At 31.2% G+C, this 5,686-nt stretch overlaps 1 long non-coding RNA gene across 1 annotated transcript; it reads left to right on the top strand.

Moving 5' to 3' along the window:
* The first annotated feature begins 3,581 nt into the window (after positions 1-3,581).
* On the top strand, positions 3,582-4,434 carry LOC112598525. Its single transcript, XR_003114893.1, has 3 exons — positions 3,582-3,671; positions 3,820-4,077; positions 4,174-4,434. It is a non-coding gene; the product is annotated as an uncharacterized LOC112598525 (long non-coding RNA).
* The last annotated feature ends 1,252 nt before the right edge of the window (positions 4,435-5,686 follow it).

Raw genomic sequence — 5,686 nt, 5'->3', positions numbered from 1 at the left:
GATCTTTGATATCGCGAAGAAAATTCTCAAGGAAATATTATTTTCCTTTGGAAAAAGATGAAATTCAAGTATGTAAAACCATGTTTTTACAAACACTTTCTATATCAGAAAAGATTGTAAGCATGGTAAGTTCAAAACTTGAACTATCACCAACTATAGAGGCTGATAAAAGAGGAAGACACTCAAACAGACCTTTTAGAATTTCAAATGAAATAAAAGAATGTGTTCAGGAACATATCTCATTATTTCCTGTTGTTGATTCACATTATACAAGAGAAAACAATAAAAAACAATATTTGGATTCAGACCTAAACATTTCCAAAATGCACCGCTTGTATTTAGAATGGGTGAAAAAAAAAGAAGTGAGTGAAAAAACACAAAATGTGACTCTTCGACAGTACCAAGACATTTTTAATACATTCACTAATATCAGTTTTTTCAAACCCAAGAAAGACCTATGTGATACATGTGAAAAGTATAAAATTTCAACTCCTGAAGAGAAAGAATTACAGCAAATTGATTACAATGAACATCTATCAAATAAAGATATTGCTAGGCAAAAGAAAATTGATGATAAACAACGTGGAATTAGTGAACCTAATTTGTGTGTCGCAGCTTTCGATTTGGAAAAGGTTTTAACCACTCCACAAGGAGAGGTGAGCAACTTTTACTATAAAAGAAAATTTGCTACATATAACTTTACCATTTTTGACATTGCAAAAAAATTAGGATATTGTTTTATGTGGAACGAGGCTGAGGCCAAAAGGGGTGCTAATGAAATAGCCACTTGTTTGTTTAAATTCATGACGATGATGAAAAAAGATGAAATAACTGAATTTATTTTCTATTCCGATAATTTTGGAGGACAAAATCGGAACAGATTTTTATTTTCTATGTGGGAGTATGCTGCTTTCACATTAAAGGTTAAAATCACTCATCGATTCCTCGAAAGAGGACATACTCAGAACGAAGGGGATTCTATGCATGCGTGTATTGAGAATTCCAAAAAAGGAAAAACTATTTATGTTCCTGTCCAATGGATAACCTTGGTGAGGTGTGCGAAAGTCACTGGCAAACCATACCTAGTAATCGAAGTATCAAATGAAGATTTTTTGAACTTCAAGCCAATCGTTGAAGATAAGTCATACAATTGGACTAAAACTGTTGATGGTTGCCAAATTCGATGGAGTTGCATCAAAGAAATAATAGTCACCTCTGATAAACCATTTATTCTTAGTATAAAATATAACCTGACCTCACCAGATTTTATTATAATAGCTGATATAAAACAAAAAAAAAACAAAAGGGTAGATATCAGCTTCGTTGTTTATCTGTACAAGCGTATACTGAAAAAATTGCAATTGATAAAGCAAAGTATAATGACTTGTTATCGTTATGTGAAATGGGTCTTATTCCAACTACTTACCATGCATTTTACAAATCTCTAACTTCTAGGTAGTTATACCTTCTTATTTTATGATCCTATAATATTTTAAGTATTATTTTGAATGCAAATTGTGTTTATTTTATTTAGTTTTACTTCACAATATAATTTGTATCATTAAATTTTATTGAACTGTTAAGCTAGCTGAACCTTATTATAATTTGAGTATTTTTTTCTTTAAAATTCTAGAAGGATTTTTTGATTTTATTTTGTATTACTAATTTTTATTAAGTCATTTTGTTAAATTTTGTAAAACTAATGAATATTATTATAATTTGAGTATTTGTTTGATTATAAAATAAGTTTATTTTATTTTGTTATACTTCTTGTAATTTATGTTATATTATTATTACATTATTAAACTTGATGAACATTACTTTAAATTGATTTATTTTTCTTTAATCCTTCAAGGATCATTTGTGAAACTAGTGTATATAGATTGGGGACCTAACATACTTATTATTTTAAATTTTGAGATCCTTAATAGGTTTCGACATTATGCTGTTATAAAAAAGGGTCCCAAACCCCATATTCTGCCTATATTAATTAATTTAACATGACCGAATACATTAGATACGACATTCGATTTTCCCACAAAAAGGTCTTATGTTGAGATACGACCTTCGATTTTCCCACGAAAAAGGTCTTATGTTGAGATACGACTTTTTACTATTGGTCGTATCTCAAAAAAAAGTTAGAAAAAATGATTTTTTTAAAAATTTGGAAAAACCATAATAAATGGTTCCCTGCATGCTAGAAATATAGTTATTATAAAAAAAAAAAACAATGAAAAACCGAATACGAATATAATTTAGAAAACTAATTATGGTCATCCTGAAAAGTTGATAAAATTGAGTTACGACCCTTTTCGTTGGAGGTGTCGACATGTTGTACACAACGCGTCATCCTACAGTGTAATACGATGTTATTATTTTTATTATTGTTGTTGTATACAGTCGTAGTGAAATCATAATAGTAATAATATTATAATGGTCATTTTTACCGCGATCGCATAACGCATTGTGTCCCCGGCACAGCACACGTCCTACCAAAGGTCACAGTCCGCATCGTATCATTGTATTGTTGTTACTGTAGTTGTTGTTCCGACATTATGCATCATATTAATATGTGTATTATGAGATGTATATTGTACCGTGTACGGAGTGTTTCGCCGAGCCCGTCAGTCATGACGTGATCACGGCAACAGAATAATAATAATAATAATAATAATTATTGTACTTTGAAGTTTGTTTCGCCATGAACGTACGTACATCGCGGCAGTTTATATTATATTATTTATATTGCAAATTATTTAGGTATTAGGTACTGCCAGCATTCAGGCCGTCTCCGATTTTCGAGAAGCGCGAAAAATTTATAGTTTTTGGTCGATTGGATATTTTCCGGTTCGTTTCGGGCAGAGACGTGCAAAATACTATGTTTTGGTATTTACAACGTCGTTGGCGGCGGGCCCCTGTATTATACCATCGTGTTTTAGCTAATAGTTTTTCTCAGCAGTCGTGTTCGTAAAAATCGCGTTTCGAAAAGAAATAAAATCGCCAGTCGGCAAACGCAGCGATGCCGCTCTGCACGCGGACATTAAAATACGTATCAAGTGTAACGATTTGCAGGTACCTATAGGTATATACATACCTCGCTATTCCGGGCTATTCGCCTACTTAATTCACGTTATATCATAAATAATATCCTACTCGTACACGGTGTTTCTACAACAGCCGTCTGGATAATGTACGATTATTATTAGACATTTAAATTTGCCTTGGCGTACACGATACACGACGATTACATAATACCCATTATAATACCATTATGTATACTACGTCATAAATCATAATACAATATTGTTAAAGCCGTAACGTAAGTACTACAGTAATTTTGTGAATTAACGGCAGGTATAATAACAATATGCATACAACCATTATTATTATTGTCGTTGTACGATATTATGATGATTTAGATTTTTGGTAAACTACCTGCGCTGCGCTATGTAAACACAACACAGTTTGAAGGTACTTATATGTTATATATATATATATGCGTGTTTGTGTGCGTGGTGGTTATGCACTTATGCTCCACATGTATACAAAACGGCAGTAATAATGCCAACACACGTCGTATAGATGTCTCGTGTCCGCGCGCCGTCTCGTAGTACCTAATTTAGTAATTATTATTATAACCGGGATAGAACACGATAACATAATATTATTATGTAAGTATCTACCTATACCTATACTTATACGGTTATAACTACATAATAACGATCTATTTAGTATTTATAAAGGCGAATATGTAACGGATAACTTAAATACCACATCGCGATCGCATCACTACCTACTCTAAACGATTGCTATATGTAGGTACTCAATGTAAATTAATATGACATTTTGACGGTCGTATTGTGTTCGGGAATTATATGATGACGTCAGCTGTAGTCGCACTCGGGATGTCCTCGACATCCACCGAAAATCCACTTTACAAGATTTAGGTTTATGTGCTTACCCCGCACACACTAAATCCATATGACCGGACCGAAATATACTCTGGCCGAAATTTATGGGGTACCTATAGCTGCATTCATTGTCCTCGAATATGTTTTGTTTCGAAATAAAAGTCAGGTAATAAAATTAGATGATTATGATATAATTGTGCCGTAATAATAATAATAACGACAAGAAAATAATAGATTGTCATACGACTTTTTTTTTATTAAGCTTCATTATAAAATAATGAGATAATGAGTGCATACACTTGGCAGAAATCCAATGATGGTGGAGAAATTCAAAATGTGCGCAGTTTTGAAAAACTGCTCGTCCAAGTCTTATGATTATTTTCGTATAAACTTGTCTATGTTTGACTATATTTTAAATTCTATCAAAGAGAATTCGGCAAAATATTCAAATTAAAATAGACGCTACACGCCTATTCGGTATATTGAGATTGAGTCCGAAGTATAATTAGCTGTTAAAACTGGCTCCCAGGCAAATTAGAAAACATATTCATTATTTTAATATGTATTGATTTATTAAATAAATGTATATTCATTTTTACATAAAACATATTCAATAATACTTTATTATAAATTACAGGACAAATTTAAACTTGTTAATAATACCTATACATAATTTTATATTAATTATTTACTTTGAATTATTAATATTATTTTATTTATTTATACATCGGTGTGTGAATATTAATAACAACCTTGAACAACAAATATTTTTCTATAATCACATAAAATATAGTTATAAATGTTGCAAGTGCCTAACTTGAGGGACCTGTAGATGCATTGGAACTTCAGTTGAACATAATCGTGTCTTCCAATTTAATTACTTTGTTTACCTATAAGTTATAAGTTAAGACTCTGAATTACTTTCATTCGAAGTTAATTTTTTTAATGACGAGTACTTATTTAACATTAGAGCATTGTTTAAATTATATTATTAACTGTTACCTTTATAAGTTTAAAATGCACAATTCTATGGTTGGTGGATGGTTCAATCATATATTAAGTAGGTATATGTTCATGGGTTATATATTTTTACATTGTAAGGTTTCATTACATATTTAGTTAGCTTTTATTAGTATTAGAAATTGTATATAAATCTGGACTCGAGTAGTTAAGTTATACTAATAGGTAGTATAAGAACGCATCCCATGGCTGTAACTGAGGGGTCCAGGAATTCGGATACCTCCCCCCCCCCCGAAATTTTTAAAAGTAGAAACATTTTAGTGGTGAATATAATTTATATTATTATATTTTTAACGTAAAAATGACGAGTGTTCATTATCTATATAAAAAAAAATATTGGACCCCTACATTTTTTTTTCAGTTACCTAAGGCCTTGATGCATTCTTGTATTTCAACCTACGAACCTACGAGTAAACATTAAACAACATTGCAATAATTTGAGTAGGTAACAACTTACTATGCCCGATCAAGGAATCAATTCGAAAACAACACGCATTATTGTACCTACAAATTACAATATATGTTTATATTAATGTTTGTGCAATTGTGCGTCTTGAAAATTGTTTATATTATTATAATCATTTATGATAAGTTGTTAAGTACTTGCTTATACTGAATTATTTAAATCGCATTATATAATCACGCCGGTCTAGTGTGCGCGAACTTGCGTAGGTCTTCAAACTTTGGAACACTCGTTTCGTAGATGATGCGTATTAGATAGTTACCTATTGCCTATATTATTAAATGCGATTTAA

Source organism: Melanaphis sacchari, unplaced genomic scaffold, assembly GCF_002803265.2.
Source record: "Melanaphis sacchari strain LSU unplaced genomic scaffold, SCAv2.0 Contig0_pilon_pilon, whole genome shotgun sequence".
In the NCBI taxonomy this organism is placed as follows: domain Eukaryota; kingdom Metazoa; phylum Arthropoda; class Insecta; order Hemiptera; family Aphididae; genus Melanaphis; species Melanaphis sacchari.
This window is presented reverse-complemented; position numbering and strand designations above follow the sequence as displayed.